This window comes from Ovis aries, chromosome 22 (assembly GCF_016772045.2).
Source record: "Ovis aries strain OAR_USU_Benz2616 breed Rambouillet chromosome 22, ARS-UI_Ramb_v3.0, whole genome shotgun sequence".
In the NCBI taxonomy this organism is placed as follows: domain Eukaryota; kingdom Metazoa; phylum Chordata; class Mammalia; order Artiodactyla; family Bovidae; genus Ovis; species Ovis aries.
In genome coordinates, this window is record NC_056075.1 from 41,712,293 (window position 1) to 41,732,093 (window position 19,801).

The following is a 19,801-nucleotide window of genomic DNA, read 5'->3' on the forward strand; positions in this document are numbered from 1 at the left end:
CGCAGATCTCACAAAAGGGTCTTAGCGTCAGTGTGAGTTTTCCTCTGAAAGCCTTTTTCCGAACTGGGCATCCTGAGTGAGTCTAGAATTTCAAAATCTGTGGTGCCATGAAGGGGCAGGGGGAGGGGAGCGAGCTGGAGAATCCTTTTGATCACGTAAGTTCAGCTCCTCTGGAAATCAGGAGCCAGCCCTCAAAAATCTCAAATGTTCTTGACGTGAGCCTCTTGGAGAACGTCAGAGGCGATCCCTGGCTGAGGATTTGCCAACCTCAAGGGTAACCTCTGTGCCTTGAAACTGTGATGGTAGAGCAAGAAGCCGGTCACACAAATAACCTTGCTGTGAGCACTGGTTCTCTAACCTGAGTGTGCACGCATCAGGATCGCTTGGAAGGCTGCTAGTGCAGACTGCTGGGCCCCCGCCCAGGGACACTCAGTGCATCAGGGCCGAGACCGGACAATTTGCATTTCTTTGTTTGTTTGCCAGAACCTGACCCATTCTTGTGGGATGATGCCAACACTGGATGCAGGACTATTTTAAAATCATCTTGGACCTAATCTTACTTTCACAGGTTCTGCTCCTTACTACATCAAATATATTAAAACTTAGCCCATTACACATAAAAGCAAGTCTATTTTGCTACACATTTTACAAGGGCTTTTATAAATTTGCTTTTAATAAATATTTACTGTCTTTATAAATCATTATTAATAATAAATGATAATATAATTTATAATAAAGAATTTTTCCTGTAATTTATAAATATATAAATAAGTTATTTAATAAATAATTTACTGTAACTATCTATGATTTCTTAACAGTCATATATGTTTGGGAACTTTTTGTGAAGTAAAAGAAATATAATCTCTGTTATTAAACATTAAGATATTCAAACACATGATTGAGAAACTCAACAATTAAGGAAATTGACAAAATGTTACATTACAGGTGGACATATAATTCAATGTTTATTAATTTCAATATCATCACTTTAAATTTTGAAGCTAACAGATTCATTTCTTCTGGTTCTAATCACTTTCAAAGGCTCATGGGTCCAGGTAGTGTCTTTTTAACGCTTGAAGTTTAAAATATTCTGGCACACAGGCTCTTGGGATGCTCTTTGCACAAACAGCCCAGCCTGGGCGCCTCTCCTGAGAACACTGGTGTGGTTCATTCCTTTACCTCCCTCAAGTGTGTGCACAAGTATCACCTCCTTGAGACCAAGCCTGACCGCACCCACCCCTCCTTGGCATTCCTAATCCCCTTCACTTGGCTTGACTATTTCACCTTTCATGTACCATATAATTTACTTATTGTTTTTGTTTATCTGTCCCTCTCTCCCCATGGCTACTTACCACATCCAGCCAGAACTGGAGAACCAGAGAACTAGAATGGGAACCTTTGTGTTTTTCACTGGCATATCCCAAGTACCTAGGATAGTTGGTATTTAATTGCTCAGTTGCGTTTGACTCTCTGTGGCCCCATGGACTGTAGCCCTCCAGGCTGCTCTGTCTGTAGGTTATCCCAGGCAAGAACACTGGAGTGGGTTGCCATTTCCTTCTCCAGGGGATCTTCCCAACACAGGAATCGAACCAGCATCCCCTGCATTGGCAGGCAGACTTTTTATCAACTGTGCCACCTGGGAAGCCCTGTGGGGAGGGAGTAGCCAAATCATAAGGGATAACAGCATGGTAAAAAGGTAAAGGATAGAGTGATATAGCGACAGATTTCTTCCTCTTGGGCTCTAAAATCACTGTAGATGGTGACTGTAGCCCTCAAATCAGAAGGCAGTTGCTTCTTGGTAGGAAAGTAATGACAAATTTAGACAGTTTGTTGAAAAGCAGAGACATTACTCTGCCAACAAAGGTCTGTATAGTCAAGGCTATGGTCTTCCAAGTGGTCATGTATTGTTGTGAGAGCTGTACTGTAAAGAAGGCAGGGCGCCAAAGCATTGATGCCTTCGAACTGTGGTGTTGAAGCAGACTCTTGAAAGTCCTCTGGACAGCAAGAAGATCAAACCAGTCAATCTTAAGAGAAATCGACCCTGAATACTCATTGGAAGAATTGATGCTGAAGCCGAAGCTCCAGTATTTTGGTCATCTGATGCAAACAGCAGACTCATTGGGAAAGACCCTAATGCTGGGAAAGACTGAGGGCAGAATGAGAAGAGGGCATCAAAGGATGAGATGACTGGATGGCATCACTGAAGCAATGGACATGAACTTGGGCAAACTTTGGAGATGGTGAGGGACATGGAGGCCTGGCGTGCTGCAGTCCTTGGAGTCGCAAAGTGTCGGACCCGACTGGGCAACTGAACAGCAACAAATAGTGACAGCAAAATAAAGATAATGCTGCCTTCGTATTAGAATAATAGCAATAACTAAGATTCATTAAGTTTACTGTGACAGATCCCTCACATACATCATTTCATTTAATCTTTAAATAACCCTGCAAAGTTCCAGATAACATCTTCATAAGGAAGGAGACAGGCACAGAGAGGTTAAGGAGCAGTTTCTAAGCCTCACAGCCAAGCACCAGCAGAGCCAAGACTTGAGCCCAGGACTGTCAGACTCCAGAACTCTCAGCCACTTCCCTGCTGGAAAAAAAAAAGACCCACCTCTTGTTATCCAGCTGAAGTTTGTTTGAGATTGGCTTTGAATAAGGCAAGAGATACTCCAAGAATGGTCTGGAGCTGTGAAAGTTCAGTGGCTTAGTCATGATGGATGAAATTAATTAAAAAAAAAAACTACATCCCACAAACATAATTTAAATTTATCTTGGCTGAAATTTAGTCCATCATTATGAAGGGAAAAAACCCTTATCTTCCCTGATAGTCCTGAGTTGGCTGATGCATTTAAAAAGCATTTTTGGTAAATTAAAGGATATTTTTGCCCACTCTTCCTGAATGAAAAGCCAACAGAGCAGAGAAAAGGGCACATTTGTCCTAAGAAAAATGACAGGTGATACACTTGAGAATTCTGCCTGGACAGAATGGGTGATGACTGTGTGCTGAAACCTCTGAAAAGAGCCTGTGGCCTGATTACCTGTCTGCAGACACGTCCTGCTGCCTAGAACCCCACCTTTAGAAATCTGTGCTTTTGGGGTAAGACACAGTTGTTTCTAGAAGTCTTCTGCTTTTGCCTCCTGACAGGAGGGGCTGTGTCTTGTTTGGCTGTTTATCTTTGGGCAAACTCAGCTCTTTCACTAACTTGCCGTGGGAACTTTAGTGGCCACTTTGGGGACAGGTTAGACGTGACAGGTGTGGGGGGAGGCGGGGATGAAGGGTGGTGGAAAATACTCTCCACTGAAGCGCTCAGGCCCAGCAGCGGCGAGAAGACAAGACTTACCTGCAACTCAGGGAGGAGGAAAGAAGGACTTGAACAAAGTGGCTTGAGGCTGCAGAGACAGGTTCTTCTCAGCTAGCCAGTTGGAAAGTGACCCAGGCAATGAGTTCAGCACAATTTTAGAGGAGTAGCAACAAAAAGCAACTTGTTTGGGGTGGCCAGAGGATATCTTCCTCCTGCTTTGTAACTGAATCCCCTGTGGCCTGTAGGGACAGGCTTCCCTGGTGGCTGAGATACTCAGGAATCTGCCTGCAATGCATGAGACCTGGGTTCTATACCCTGGGTCTAAGTTAGATCCCCCTGAAGAAGGGCGTGCTCACCCACTCCAGTATTCTTGCCTGGAGAATTCCAAGGACCGAGGAGCCTGGTGGGCTACAGACCTTAGGTTTGCAAAGAATCGAACATGATTGAGCGATGAAGCACACACACATGAAGTCTGCAGAGGAGGGTGGAGGTACGGAGAGATGGGGTCGGGGTGGGGGGGTCTCATTCTCTGCTGTTGCACTCTCATACCTTGGGCAAGTCTCTTTTTGCTATCAGGGCCTCTTTATCTGTAAATGGGTTGACAGAGAGGCAAGTACTGCCAGGCTGTCTCCCACAGATGTTGTAAGAATGGGGCCCATGTTGTGAATGGCTCCTCAGTCAGGGCGCTGTTGCAAATGGGTCTTTGTTCCTTGCCCCCAAGAGGCTGCTGTGACTGACGGAGCCATCTCCTGATCCACGAGCTCACAATCAGCAGGATGGGGGCCTCTCTGCAGGGCCTCCTTTCCTAGGAGTCTAATCCACCTCCCTAGCCTGCTCAGGCCAGTTGCCTCTTCTCTTGTGGGACAAGTGATGCCCCCTTCCTCAGCAGGAAGTCGATGACCACCAAGGATGCAGCCCCAGTCCAAGCTGAGAGAGCATCTGGTCTGAGCTTGCCCAGTGGCAGCTCAGAGAGGGCACCGCCTCTAGTCCGTGCAACCCCAGAACGTTTGTCCTTGTTGCCAAGATAGGCCTAGATGGGACTGCCAAGGAGCCAACAGCTGCCTTTCTTCAGGAACCTGGTTACTCTGGTTACCTGGCAGGGGCACCTGGCCACTGCTAAGAGAGAGCCTTCAAGGTAACTGGTGCTTTACTCATACCATGAAGGCCGGGGGCAGGGTGGGCCTCTGGCTTGAAGGAGCTCAGTCATTTACTGCCAAGTCCCTCCTGTCAGTAATTTAGTAATGTACTCATTCCATTCATCATTCATTCATTCAGGCATTCCCTTGCTTCTTGATTTTTTTTTCAGCTATCTGTTTGGTTATCCACTCATTTATTTATTGGTTTATTTAGTTAGACATTTGTCCACCAGTCCACTCATCCATCCATCTACCCACCTGTCTACCTACCTGTCCATCCTATATCCCTTTATTTGTGTGGTCTGTAATTAAATCAGCCAGGCAATCAATAGACACATATGTATTCCCATGTCCAAAGGACTGTTGTTTGGCAATGAGGAGGGCATTGTGCTAACACCCATTGCCAGGCTACTATGTGCCAGGCAATGTGTTGACCTCTTAACATATCTGATCTTCACATTAATCCCAGAGGCAAGTACTAAGCTCCCCACCTACAGAGGAGAAAAGCAAGCCCAGAGACTCTGGTTGACCCTCCTAGAGATAGTCAACCAGTTGGACCCAGAGCCAAGGTCCTACCCCAGGTCTCCCTGGCTTTGCAGCCCATGCCTCTTCCCATTTCTTTACTTAACATCATTGTTTACAAAATAACATCATCACAACAGTGAACATTTTCATTGCACCTCAAACTTTGCAATCCCTCCTCTTGCCCCACTTTACCTCTCCAGCCTCTAATTTCTCTGTAACTATAAATTAGTTTTGGAGAAGGAAGTGGCAGCCCACTCCAGTATCCTTGCCTGGAGAATCCCATGGACAGAGGAGGCTGGCAGGCTACAGTCCATGGGGTTGCCAGAGTCGGACACAACTTAGTGATGTCACCACCACCACTATAAATTAGTTTGCATTTTCCACAGTTTCTATTATAAAACTGAAATCGTGGAGTATGTTTTTTGGAGGGAGAGTAGTAGATTGTTTGTTTGTTTGTTTTCGGCTACACTGCATGGCATGTGGGAATCCTAGTGCCCTGACCAAGGATTGAACCCAGGACCTCAGCAATAAAAGCATATAGCTCTAAACATTGGACCACCAGGGAATCCCCATGGGAGAGCAGTGTTTTTTTTTTTTTTTTTTAATTTCCTATTTATTTTTTTCCTGTGTATGGGTCTAGCTTCTCTCACTTGATGGTGTATAGAAATAAAATTGTTTTTGTGTATTGCTTCTTATTCTGCTGCCCTAAACTCATTTGACTAGAGAAGGAAATGGCAATCCACTCCAGCACTCTTGCCTGGAAAATCCCATGGACGGAGGAGCCTGAAAGTCTACAGTCCATGGGGTCGCAAAGAGTTGGACACGACTGAGCGACTTCACTTTCACTTTCAGACTCATTTGACTAGCTTTTTTTGGGTAAATTTCTTAGGATTTTGTGGATAGGCAATCATGTTATCTAGAAATAAAGATCATTTTACTTCTTTTTTTAAAATCACTATTTACAGTGTGCTTTTAGTTCTTTTGATGCTTATCCCAGTCCTGAGAGTTGCATCATATGGTCCTATTGAGCAGGTGATTGAAGTGTGGCTCAGAGAGGTTGAGGGAGATGCTGAAGATCACAAGTTGCTAAGAACAGAACCTGAACTTGAACTTGGATTTGCTGACTGCACATCTTTGTTCTTTCCATGGCATTACGTGCTCCAAGAGTTAGCCCCACAGAGTAGCAAGTTCCAAGTGACACTGGCCCCGGGAAAGAACCCTGGGGTCTGGGAAGAGAGCCGTGAACACTTGCTGAGGGGTAGGAAAGAATTCCTGGAAGAGGAAGAATCAAGCCAGGCCTTAAGTACAAGGAAAACGTTGCCATGTGAAGAGCACTCCAGTGGGGTAGGTGTGCAGAGGATCTGTGTAGGGGGTTGGCTAGAGCAGACAACCTGTGCTGGGCAAAGGAAGGAGATACTGGAATCTTGGTGGGGTCTTTCCTTTCCGAAAGACTCATCAAAGAGTTCAGAGGAATTTTCTAACCCACAACTCTGATCACCTTCCTTTCTTATTTAAAATTTTTTCATGCCTCTTCTCCAAATCCCCCAAGACAACGCTGACACCATGTGCTTGGCCTACAAACCCTCCATCCCCGCTACTCTGCCTGAGCACCCACCCTGCATCCCTACAGTCCTGCCCACAGAGTATCCTACCTCTGACATGCCTGTGTAGGTGCTTGGATGTGCTGGCTTCTCCCAGCAGTGACTCAGGGAGCAGCTTTTGTTTCAAGGAACGGCATGGGCAAGCCTGCCACTCCCTGGCTGTGCTCTTGCATCCAAAACAAACAGTCTGGCGGGCGGCATGTGGGCAGCAGAATGAAACAGAGGAGGGCATTTCAGGATAAGCAGGAGAGCACCCAGAGCAAAGCTTGTTTGTTGCGGTTAGGAAATAAAGATGATGAGCCCAGGAATGAGTCTGGAGAGGGGAGGGGCGTGAGGCTTCTTCAATTGTCAGGTGGACACCATAGTGGTAGCCTTACTGAGCACTTGCCCGGCACTAAGCCCCATCCTGACAACCGCTATGCAGCAGAGAGACTGTCTGACAGAGAGGAAACGGAAGCGCAAAACATGTGATTGAATGGTTCAGTTAAACAGCCGCAAGCGGTTGATTTGAGCTCAGAATAGCACCCCTTTGCAACAGCGTTGGGGGTCAAAAAGCTTAGATCACAGAGATATAAACATTTAGGTCTTTGAGAAAGCAGAATTTCTAAGCAACGCTAATCATCTATGACCTAAAGCAAGAGCTGTTAACTCAGAGACTGGGCTTTCTAAGTCATGCTATTGGGTTGCCATATAGAATTAAGAACTGTATCGGTAGCTTTATTTAAGTGATGTAAGTGAAGGACAAGAGAGAAATCAGAAGAAGGAACCCTGCAGCAAGAAGTCCACTGAATCTCGCCCAGCGTCCTGGGTAATGCCAAATGTCCCACTGGAAGGGGTGTGGCAATCATGAGGGTTGGGGGCCACGTGGCAGTTCTTAAGACAGAGTTCTGGGCCATGTCAGAGTTAGGAGCCCCCAGTCCCTCAGAGCTGTGGGCCCACTGACACCCTGTCTCAAGGTTCTGTCCTCCCAGTTTCCTGAGCTCATCTCCACAGGTGCCATGTGGGGCTCGGCATCCCAAGTTAAGCCAGGGGCTTGGATTTAGGACATTGGGGTTACTGTCAACAGTGAGTCCTGGGCAGCCGCAAGCCATGCCCACACGCAGTCTCTCCCTCTGGGGCTTCCTGTCAGGTGCCTTCGTGGAGCATGCTGAGTTCCTCCCAGGCACCCTTCCCAAAGCCAGGTCTGTCCCCAGGTGTTCCCCACTGTCCCTAGCAGGAGTCCTGCCTCCCAGAAACCAGTCATTATTTCTTTTCTGGGTGGTGTACCCCTGAGAAACCGGATCACTGATTTATTGCTGTTATGTGAATGTGTGCTAAGTGGCTTCAGTTGTGTCTGACTCTGCGACTCTATAGAGTGTAGCCTGCCAGGCTCCTCTGTCCACGGGGATTCTTCAGGGATCAAACCCACATCTCATATGTCTCCTGCATTGGGAGGCAGGTTCTTTACCACTAGTGCCACCTGTTCAGTTCAGTTCAGTCACTCAGTTGTGTCCAACTCTTTGCGACCCCATGGACTGTAGCACGCTTGCTCCTTGGAAGAAAAATTTGACCAACCTAGAGAGCATACTAAAAAGCAGGGACTTTACTTTGCCAACCAAGGTCTGTCTAGTCAAAGCTATGTTTTTTTCCAGTGGTCATGTATGGATGTGAGAGTTGGACTATAAAGAAAGCTGAGCGCCGAAAAATTGATGCTTTTGAACTGCGGTGTTGGAGAAGACTCTTGATAGTCTCTTGGACTGCAAGGAGATCCAAGCAGTCAATCCTACAGGAAGTCAGTCCTGAATATTCATTGGGAGGACTGATGCTGAAGGTGAAACTCCAGTACTTTGGCCACCTGATGAGAAGAACTGACTCATTGGAAAAGACCCTAATGGTGGGAAAGATTGAAGGCAGGAGGAGGAGGGGATGACAGAGGGTGAGATGGTTGGATGGCATCACCGACTCGATGGAGTTGATGGATGAGTTTGAGTAAGCTCTGGAAGTTGGTGATGGACAGGGAGGCCTGGTGTACTGAGGCCCACGGGATCGCAATGAGTCGGACATGACTGAGTGACTGAACTGAACTGGACTGCAGCATTCCAGGCTTCCCCATCCATCATCAAGTCCCAGAGCCTGCTCAAACTCATGTCCATCTAGTTGATGATGCCATCTGGGAAGCCCCACCTGGGAAGCCCCTTATTGCTGGTAGGAATGTACAATGGTATAGCCACTCTTGAAAACACTTTGGCAGTTTCTTTTTTCTTTCTTTGTTGCACTGTGTGGCATGTAGGATCTGTTTCTTACCCAGGGTTTGGACCTGTGCCCCCTGCATTGGGAGCACAGAAACGTAACCACTGGACCTCCAGGGAAGTTCCCAGGTCATTATTTCTTGACCCCTCCTATCTCCAGGCCACAACGCTGGGGGCTGAGATTATCGAGATAATTAAGACATGGTACGTGTCCTTAAGGAAGTCATGGTCCCTTGACAGAGATGCCCCTAAATAATTTCAAACTGGAGAGCAGTGGGGTCACAGAGGAGAGAGGCTCATTTCTCTGAAAGGTCAGAAAGGTTCTCAGAGACAATGAGCTTTGCCTGAGGTCTTCATGCTTGCCTGCCAGAGTAGGCAGGTTTTACTTGTAAGAGATCAGGGGGTGGAATGAAGCTGGAGGGAAGAGCCATTTTGGGCAGAGGGAGCAACATGCAAAAAGAAACAATAGGGGAAACAACCTATTATTATATTATTATTATCCTATTATTATAGGAGAATAGATAAATTGTTCTTAATTCATAAAATGAAACTTTACATAGCAAGGAAAAAAGCAAATTGTTACAACACACGGTGACATAGATAAATTTCACAGGTAGGATGTTGAGCAAAAGAAGTTAGACCTCAAAGAGTATACAACATAGTATGTAATTACAATTACATGACATTCCAGAACAGGCAAACATTCTATGGGTGATAGAAATCGAGGAGTGATTACCTCTAGCTGGCATAGGGAGCCTTTGTGGGTGTTAGAAATGTAGTATCTTGATCTGGATGGTGGTTACATAGTTTATTGGTCTGTATGCTTAAGAGTTGCAGACTTTACTATATGTCTTAGCTCCAGCTGCTCTAACAAAATACCAGACTGGGTGGCTTAAACAGAAATTTATTTCTCATAATTCTGGAGACTGGAAGTCCGAGATCGAGGCACTGGCTGATTCAGTTCCTGGTGAAGGCTCTTGATCTGACTTGAAGACAGTCACCTTTGCACTGAGTGTTCACATTTTGGGGAGGTGAGCTTTCCAGTGTCTCTTCTTTTTTTTTAGTATTTATTATTTGGCAGCACTGGGTCTTAGTTGCAGCATGCAGGATCTTTGCTCTTTAGTTGCAGCATGCAAATTCTTAGTGGGAGCATGTGAAATCTAGTTTCCTGACCAGGGATCGAACCCAGGCCCCCACATTTGGAGCACAGAGTCTTAGCCACTGGACCACCAGGGAAGTCCTGGTGTCTCTTTTTGTATGGACACTAACGCTATTGGATCAGGGTTCCATCCTTACAACCTCATTTACCTTATTTACTTCCATAAAAACCCCAGCTCCCATACAGTCACCTTGGGGATGGGGGCTTCAATGTACAATTTTGGAGGGACTCATTCAGCCCATAATATAGTATTTAAGTTATCATTGTTGTTGCTCAGTTGCTTAGTCATGTCTGACTCTGTGACACACTCCAGTACTCTTGCCTGGAAAATCCCATGGACAGAGGAGCCTGGTAGGCTGCAGTCCATGGGGTCGCTGAGAGTCGGACACGACTGAGCGACTTCACTTTCGCTTTCATGCATTGGAAAAGGAAATGGCAACCCACTCCAATGTTTTTGCCTGGAGAATCCCAGGGATGGGGGAGCCTGGTGGGCTGCCGTCTATGGGATCTCACAGTCGGACACAACTGAAGTGACTTAGCAGCAGCAGCAGTCCTTCACTATATCTTTGCTTAAACTCATGCCCACTGGGGAGTCCCCGGTGGCTCAGATGGTAAAGCGTCTGCCTGCAATGCGGGAGACCTGGGTTTGATCCCCAGGTCGGGAAGATCCCTTGGAGAAGGAAATGGCAACCCACTCCTAGGCAAGTACTCTTGCCTAGAAAATTCCATGGATGGAGGAGCCTGGTGGGGTACAGTCCATGGGGTTGTAAAGAGTCGGACATGACTGAGCAACTTCACTCACTTCACTCACTCACTTCATGTCCATTGAGTCCGTGATGCCATCCAACCATCTCATCCTCTGCTGCCCCCTTATCCTCATGCCCTCAGTCTTTCCCAGCATCAGTCTCTTTCAGTGAGTTAGCTCTTCGAATTAGGTGGCCAAAGTATTGGAGCTCAGCTTCAGCATCAGTCATGCCAATGAATATTCAGGGTTGATTTCCTTTAGGATTGACTAGTCTAATCTCCTTGTAGTCCAAGGGACTCTTAAGAGTCTTTCCCAGCACCATGGTTCGAAAGCATCAGTTCCTCTATGCTCAGCCTTCTTTATGGCCCAACTCTCACATCCACACATGACTACTGGAAAAAACCATATTTAAGTTTTACTTCAAAGAAACACAAAGAAGAAACAAATAATGCTAAGGTCAATTCCTTATTGCCAGAGATTCTGATTCAATCGGTCTAGGGCGGGGTCTCATCCTAAGAAATATTTTAAAGTACTCGGTGATCCTGACATGCAACAAGGCTTAAGACTCACTGGAGTGGTCCCTTTTAAAGACTTCTCTCTGAGGTTCTAGGGCTTGAATCGTGCAGGAGAAGAAGCCAGCTGCCAGGCTTACCCTGGGGTGCACAGACTGCAGTGCTGGATAAGAAAATCAGTGTAAAGCTCTCTTTTATCTGAAGGAAGTCTTGCATGAATTGCTGGTGGAGAGACAGCTGCTGAAGTCTCCAGCCTCGGGGCAGTCTGGCCCTGTCCCCCTGCGACTCTGCAGACTTCTCAGGGCCAGCCCCACGTGCACACCTGCACGGGCTGCTCTTGGCAGGGGCCCAGGCTTGGCATCCCCTTTCAGCTTCTCAAAAGCCCTGCCGAGGAGGCAGGAAAGCTGGGGATTCGAATAAGCCGCAGTGGGACTAGGACCAGGCGAATAATTGTGAATGGAATCCATGCTTGAGACTTCTGGTTCTCACAGCTGCGGATGGGGGATCACCATGGGAATTCTGGGTATTGTTCAGCACTGACTGCAGCTTCCATTGTTGGGCTCTGATTACAGCTTTTGTTTCACCATAAAGTACAGTTATTAAATGCCCAGCCGGGAACAAAGACGTATTTACATGCCAGGGGGTCGGGGAAGGCAAGTTATTTTTAGAGTTGCCCTGCTGTTAAGACTGTGAATGGGGGAAGGGCTTGGAGCGGTGGTTCCAGTTTTTAGGTATAAGTGAAAGATTTCTAAAGGAGCAAAGAGGATGGGAAATGATGAAGTCATCACAATCCTGCTCTAATCTTTCTATGTCAATTTATTTATATTTATTTATTTTTGTAGCCAGGAGAAGCAGGGTGGAAAGAGCGCTTGGGAAAGCAAATTGAAGTTCCCCTGTATTAGAGATCTCCAGAGAAACAAACAGGAGATGGATGGATGGATAGATAGATACATATACAGACATAGATATGGGAGGATATTTGTTATAGGAAATGTCTTGCATAGTTATAGAGAAGTTCCATTATTATCTGCTGTCTACAAGCTGGAGAACCAGGAAAAAGTGGTGTAATTCAGTCTGAGTCCTACAGCCTGAGAATCAGGGGTCCAACATTTTAGGGCAGGAGACGAGGGATGTCTCAGCTCAAGTAGAGAGAGTGAGTTTACCCTACCCCTGCCTTTTTGTTCTATTCAGGCCTTAAATGGACTGGATGGTGCCCATGTTGGGGAAGGTGATCTTGAATCAGTGTACTGATTCAAATGTTAGTCTCTTCCAGAGACACCTTCACTGGCACACCCAGAAATAATGTTTTACCAGCTATCTGGGCATCCCTTAACCTAGTCAAGTGGATGCATAAAATAAGCCATCACATCCTCTGAGACTGGCATCCCGGGTCCTTCCAAATCAGGCCCTTTTTATTTTCCCAGCACCACATCCACACGGCCCTGCTCCCCAGCCATATTGAATTCCCCAAGGTTTTAGACCAGAATGACTACTTCTACCTCAGTCATCCAGCTATGTGTGCGGTTCACAGCGACTGAAATAATTCTAGAACGTACTCACTGCTCAGGTGAGAGACTCCGAATGTGTCATCCGCCTTGCTCAGACAGGCTCAGGAAGTGGGCCAAACAAGATCACATTGATGGAGCCAGTAGTGTGTGCCAGGCACTCGGCTAAGAGTTTCACATTCGTTATTCCACTTAAGACTGAAGATGAGGCTGTGAAGTAGAAATTGTTACCAATTCCATTTGATAGGTGTTGAGGAAACGTTGAGGCTCAGAGAAATAAGGTAACAAGCCCAAGGTCATGGCTAGTCAGCTCAGATGGACTCCAGAGACCAGGGTTTTTGCTTGTCTTTCCTGGTGTCCACAGGGTCAGCTGGTGGAAGCCGTGATATCTGCTTCTCTTCCCCTGGGGGTCACAGCACGGCAGCACGTGTCAGCCTTCCCAAATGCTTGAGGCATTCGTTCTTGTTGAATGGAAACATTCTTCTGATAAATGGCAACATGGATGAGAGAAACCATTGGCTTCTTATCTGAGCTGGCCTTAGCTAGCCTTAGACAGGTGAGTGGCAAGGGTCTGAGGAGGAATTTCCACTGCCCAAGAGGGACTCATTCCCAAATTCTCCCCCAGCTTTGTCGGGAAAGAGCCTTCACCTTCTAGAATGTTCCCTACCTCAGTGTGGCAATTAGCTACTCAGGTATGACCCTGGACAAGTACTTTGGCTTCAGAACATCCTCCTTTGCAAGTTTTCCTGTTACATTGGAGCAAGAGTCCACATGTTTGGGAGATGCAGGCGTTGTGTGCTCTGCAATTTTGGGGCTTATCCGAATTGCAGACCTGCCACACGTGGTCAGGATAGTAATGCATGACCTAACTGGGGTGTCTGATGGGGCTGGGACCTCACCAGACCCCAGAGATCACAGGGGTTGCTGGGGACCCTCAGGGCTCCTGTGGAATCAGGTGATATTCCATGCCAGGTTTCTTCTTTGTTGCCTGATTGTCCTAAGGCAGGAAAGTGCACCCAGGGCAGGTGGTCCTGCTTTCCAGACATCTTGGAGGCAGTCATCCTCTCCAACCCTCAATTTTCTTCCCTTTGTGAGCCTGGAATTCAGGTTGGTTGCTGACCTGTTTGGAAATCCTGTTCTTGAACTTCAGTAAGTATGACATATGAGCAGTCCCTTAGAGCTCCTCCCTGAAGGAGGATTTTGTGTCCTCCCCCAGGACACAAAAATTAGCTCCAGAAGGAGAATCAGTCACCTTATCTGTATTTTGAGCAAGTCACCTCATCCTGTTCCATCCAGGGTGATGACTGAGAATCACCCTTCCTACAGCATGGCTGAGACAAGGTACACCGGCGGGAGAGTCTTCTGACTCCTTGACCTCAAAAGCAACTCCCACAACTCCCCTCCCAGGGGAGTTTTCACACTGAAAAATAGGAAAGAACCGTCTTTCACTCTCTGCTAGTCAGTTTCTGAAGGGGATAAGAAAGGATAAATGCTGGGTTCAGAGAATGTGTGATTCATGTTTGCATTTTGGTGTCTCTTAGTTCTGATTTTTAGTAAAAACAGAAGTTTACTTCTGGAGTTGCTCCTTCACGTTAACTTCTGATTCTGACTCTGTCCATGAAGAGAACTGATGGTATCCATCATTCAACAGATGTTTCTACTTTAGGCACTGAGGATTCCCTGGCGGTCCAGTGGTTAGGACTCTGTACCTTCCATTGCAGGGGGCAAGGGTTCGATTCCTGGTCATGAAATTAAGATCCCCCATGCCACATCCCATGGCCAAAAACAAACCAAAACAAAACAGAATCCCTGGGGGTGTGAATGTTACATTCTAGTGGGACACAGGGAGAATAAACAAGATCAATAAGTAAAATATATAATGTGGGGGAATGTGATCATTGCTAAGGAGAAAAAAATAAAGCAGAAAAAAAAAATAGAGCAGGGAAAGAGCTACAAAGTGTCTGCGAAAGGAGGAAAATTCAAGTGCTTGGTCTCTTTGTGTGACTTTGCATTCTTCTCCTGACTTCTCTTCACTGTTTTAATTTGCATTGTCAAAGGAGCTAAAGTCCATATGGAGGGTCAAGAGCCCACCAGGTAAGCATACAGGAGGGGCTTAATAAGTATTTTTGCTGGAAACAAGTGCTTTACACCTGCAAGGCAGGATGATGGTGATGACAAGGATGTTTTAAAGGTAAACTGCAGATTCTTGAATCCAGACTCCTCCTCTCCTTTTTCTTCAGATGACAAGTATCCATGGAATATTCCAGCATTCCTCAGTGCTGTCTGTGGGTCCTGAATGTTCTTGGTTTGCTCCCAGACTGTAATTTCAACAAGGGAATATTCCACATACTTTTTTTTTAAATGACACCGAAAGCACTGTTATGTAATGAACCTCTCCATCCAAAAAAAGACTGGAGGAAAAGCAGAGAGTGTTTTTTTGTTTTGTTTTTTCTTTTTTCTGTTTTTTTTTTTTGGGGGGGGGGGCAGGTTGGGAGTGGGGCTGGGGGAGAGGGAACCGTCATGTTTATTAGCTGATCCAGAGCCTTCCACACAGAAGGATGCTGACAGGTTCTGGTTATACTGCAGCCTCAGAGTAGCCCTGGGCTTACTTTGCTGTGTGTCTTTAGGCAATTTGAGTCACCTCTCTGTTTTTCCTCATTGTCTGTAAAGGTGACTGTCAGAATCAAACCACCTTTGGGGCTTGTTACCCAAAAAGAGCAAAGGAATAATTTAAAACCACTCAGTCAATGATGTCAAATGAGAATAATCATCAGGAGAAAGATTTGCTCTGGGTCCCATCTGGAGGGAGTGAGAGCTCTCCACTTTAGTGGTCTGATCTCTGAGCTAGGATTTTCAGATCAAACACAAGACGTTAAGTTTGAATTTCAGAGAAACAAAGGAATATTTTTCTTAAGTTTAAATATGTCCAGTCTAGAATCTTCTAGGATTCTGGAGCTGGAGACCCTTCTAGACCCTCTAGCCAGGGACAACAAGCTCAAACGTCCAGAGAGATCAGGCAAATGACATCTGGTGAAATCTCCCTATTTTTAAATGTTAGCCACCCATTCAGTTAAAAATAAAACCCACTGTGTGGACAAAAGGAAATAGCTCTGGCCAGTTTATAAACTACGATGAGGCCAAAGCTTTTCAACCATTGTAAAGATGAGGAAATGCGGCCTTGGGAAGACAGGTGTCAGCAAGGAGACCCAGCTAAGGTTTCTCAAAGATAACAGAACAGTCATCTTGGAAATGCTGAAGACAAGCAGCCTGAAAGAGCCAGGGCGGGACCATTCCATGCAGTCTAAAGAGCATTTTCCTCTCTATCAGCTTAGAGGACTCTGAGAACATTTTGGAAGGTGAGCAGTTGAGGTCACTGAGCATCAGAAGGGTAGAGTGTCACTAAGGTCACATAGGGGAATGTCCACAGGTAAGTCTAGGGCTATTTTTAACTCCACCTCTGATTCAGATGAGATAATATGGAAGTTCCCTCAAGGATCCTAAGGAAGGCAAACTCCAAATCTGGTTCTCTGCCTCATAAACAGAATTGAGTCAGGAGGCCAGGCCAAGTGCTGAGACTTTTGACTCAGTTCACAAATAAAGAAGGGGTTAAGTCGTCAAGGTTCCATCCATGTCACCAGGCTCGTCCGCATGTACCTTGTGCCTTTTGTCCCAGCAGCTTGATTTGTCTCTTGGACATCTTCACATAAGGAAGGATGTTCTGAAAGGTGTTGCTAAAGATTTTGATGGGGGAAGGATGTGATCTAAGGCTGGGCAGGAGAAGGAAAGGAAGAAGGACACAAACGGAACAAATATTTATCGAGAGCCTAATGTGTGCCATGTGCTGCGAAAGCCGGCATGTAATGCTTTGCCAGCTCTTTGCGTGCCTGAATGATTTTTTTTCTCCTCAGGTTTCAGCTCAAAGTTCACTTCCTCAGAGAGCTTTTCTTGACCATCCGGTCCAAAGAAGCTCTCCATCTCCCCCATCGCTCTCTTTTTAAATATATAATTTTATTTGTTTATTTTTGGCTGTGCTGGGTCTTCCTTTTCTCTAGCTGAGGCAAGTCTGGACTGCTCTCCGGTTGCTCTGTGCAGGCTTCTCATTTCAGTGACTTCTCTTGTTGTGGAGCAAGGGCTCTAAAGCCTGAGGGCTTCAGTAGCACGTGGGCTCTAAAGCACAGGCCTAACTGCTGAGAAACTCGTCCCCACTACCCCACTATCTCTTTAATTTGCTTGGTTTCTCCATTTCCTAAACAGCTGTGTTTATCCTACAGGTTTAAGGACTAGCTACTAACCGCAGGCTCCCTGAGGGCAGGACGACCCTCAAGCGTGTGCCTAATGCCTCTCAAGGGATTTGGCATGGCATGGTAGGTTTACGAATAAATATTTATGATAAGACATATATGTTCTAGCCCGTCAACTGATTGAATATCGACTAACTGAATTTTGACTAATCATTCTTTAAGTTTCCCTAAGCCTCCTATCCTACAAAGTAGGAGGCGGAGCTAGTTCTAGGAAGAGAGAAATTGTTAGGAGAAAAAAGAATTGGCTTGAAGAGCTGCTAAAGCATTTTTTCCCTCAGGTCACCCAGCAGCCTGTGAATTTTACATTTCCCGGACTGATTTATGGGATTGCTTGCAAACAAATTGTCTGCCGCGAATGAAACCTATTTTTAAAGATCCCTGTGCCTGGAATTTCTCGGCGGTGACACAAGACAACCCTGAGCTCCACTCGCGAGCCAAGCCCCGCGTTCCGCCAAAACTACGGATCCCAGGATGCAACGCAGCGCGAGGGCCCAGAGCTCCGCGCGCGCCCCTCCCCTTGGAACCCAGGAGACGCCCAGAGCCCGGCCCGCCACCCCTCCGGGGGTCCGCGCGGTGCCTGCTGGGACTTGTAGTCTTCCCCGCGCCGGCTGGGAGTGCCCGCTCCGGAATCTCGGCCGCCGTCTGGGGGGCTGAGGCGGCGCGGGCACGCGTGCGCAGTGCGCGGGCGGGCCGTCGTGGGCGCCGCTCCCGGCAGCTGTGGGTGCGTGTGGGAGACCCCCGCCTCCCAGGACCGTGGCGGTGCGGGTGCTCCGGGGGCCGAGGGCCGCCCGTGAAGTTCGGCGTGAGGAGTGTGAGGAGCGGCGCCGGGGCAGGGGTGAGCCGGGCCGGGCTCCCGGAGCGCGGCGCCTACTGAAGCGAAAGCTGGAAGGCTTGAGGGGCCGGTGAGTGCGGGGCGGCGGCGGCGCGGGGTCCCCGGCCCCCCGAGGCGCCTCCTCAGGCGGAGTCGGTCGGCCGGCCAGGGCGGCTGCACCTGGGCGAGGCCGCGGGGGGCCCGGGCTCACCTGCGCGCGCGAGGTCAGGGGCGGCGGGGGTCTCTCTTCCCGCGCAGCTCCCGAGCCCTCATTGTTTTCCTGACCTCGGCCCTCGGCGGCGTCCGGCCGAGGAGGGTGTGGGGAGCGCCCCGGGCGGCCGTCGCCGAGGAGCTCTGCGGTGGCTCGGTTCAAAAGTACCGTCGCGCCCTCGCCTCCCGGTTGGCCCAGCTGTCGGGGGTGGTGGTGGGGATTCCCGGCGGGCGACGCTTGTCGAGCGAGGGTGACTTTCGGGGCTGTGCCCACCCCCACACCCCGGAGGGGGTGCTCAGCTGCTTTGGGCACGGTTTTCTATTCTTTTTCCTGCGCTTTCGCTTTAGGACTCGCCGAGTCAGAAGTCGACTCCGCCCAGTGTCTCCTCGCCGGCATCCTGCAGTATTCGTGCTTTTTTTTTTTTTTACCCTCGCACCTTCGTGGTGCAATGACCATAGGGCGGAAAAAGTTGGAAGTGACTCGCCCAGGGTCACGCAGGTAGGACGGAGGAGGCGAAGCCAGGTCTTGAAACCTTAAGAGGCCAGCAGCTGCCAGTCGCACCGCTCTGGGACCTGCTTGAATGGTTTGTGGTTTCTTTCGAATGCTTTCTATTGACCGTCCTGGACAGACCATCAGAGGGGAGAGTGTTGTCATAATGAAAGTGGTGTTTGGTAGAATTCTAGTTGTGTTGTGCCCCACGGCAGAGCATCTGACCCCGCTGGGCACCTCAGCAATGAAACTAGATCGCTTTTGTTTGGGGGCAGATCTAAGAGGAAGTTATAGAAGATATAGGCAGGCAATTTGTGCCATTTTTTTCCCCCTCCTATTTCACCTTCCAGTCTTACAATGCTTGTTTTCTTACTTTACTATTGATCGTTTTCAGTTTTGTTAACGATTTTCTTTGCTTTAACGAACCCATTGCCGTTTGTGAATTAGTTTTTCAACTAGAAAAATCTTATTTCCTGTGTGCTTAATGACTGGAACCAATAGCACACTATGCGGTTTATGCTTTTGTCTTTTATCCTGGAACTACTGATCAGTCGGCTTTATTTCCCCCAGGCACTCGGCTTCCAAACTTTCTGGGTTAGTCTAATGCCATTGAAATACTTCTCAGTAAAATTTGGGTACTCTTTTATATGATTCAGACAAAAACTTGAAAAAGTAATTTTGTAAAACTGTTTTTCTTCACAAAAGACTTTGAAGAATTGTTATAAAAAAATAGTAAGATTCTTTCTGAATAAAAAGCCTATTTTTTTCATACTCAAGTTTTTATATTAACATGTTTGTGGCAAAAAATATTTCCCCAAAGAGTTTGTTTAAAATATTCCTTGATTTGGTCATATCTCCCCAGGGGAAATGACATGTTAGAATATTTGTAGATTGAAACAAGAATATTTAAGCTTAGCAGAATTTGAGTTAATAGTCAATTTTGTAGAGCTATAAACCCTACAGTGTATCCATTGACAGGGTTCTCTTGAAGAGTATACCCATATCAAAGGATATGGCCATGACTTTGTGGTAAGCAGAGGATAACTTTTGTGACATTGAGAAGATGTGATTTGTATGAAACTGCTTTCTACCTCACTTTATCTTGTTAATTAGTATTTTTATTGTTGCTTTGGGTAAAGGCAGGAAGTAGCAGGTTTGTATCCCCCCTCTCCTAAGTTTTAGCAACATAGCAAAATAGGAAAGAACTGGTGTGTAAATTTGAGTTTGTCATAGATTAGGAGAGACAGTGAAACAGGATAAGTAAACAATTGTT

The 19,801-nt window shown here is 47.0% G+C and overlaps 1 protein-coding gene and 1 long non-coding RNA gene across 13 annotated transcripts in view; one reads left to right on the top strand and one right to left on the bottom strand.

The window, feature by feature from the left end:
- Positions 1-939: 939 nt before the first annotated feature.
- Positions 940-18,359, bottom strand: LOC132658423 (uncharacterized). The gene is made up of 2 exons (XR_009598055.1): positions 18,040-18,359; positions 940-11,091 (listed from the first exon to the last, which is right to left on the bottom strand). It is a non-coding gene; the product is annotated as an uncharacterized LOC132658423 (long non-coding RNA).
- The window catches only part of PLEKHA1 (pleckstrin homology domain containing A1), a 53,865-nt gene continuing 51,670 nt past the window's right edge, over positions 17,607-19,801 (top strand). For 5 of the 12 annotated variants that reach the window (XM_060404773.1, XM_060404769.1, XM_060404770.1 and 2 more), the window contains exon 1: positions 17,607-18,622. The gene's annotated coding sequence lies outside the window, so the exon portion shown is untranslated. The remainder of the gene's footprint in view (positions 18,623-19,801) is intronic. The other 7 variants (XM_042238858.2, XM_015103475.4, XM_015103476.4 and 4 more) reach the window with 2 other exon arrangements.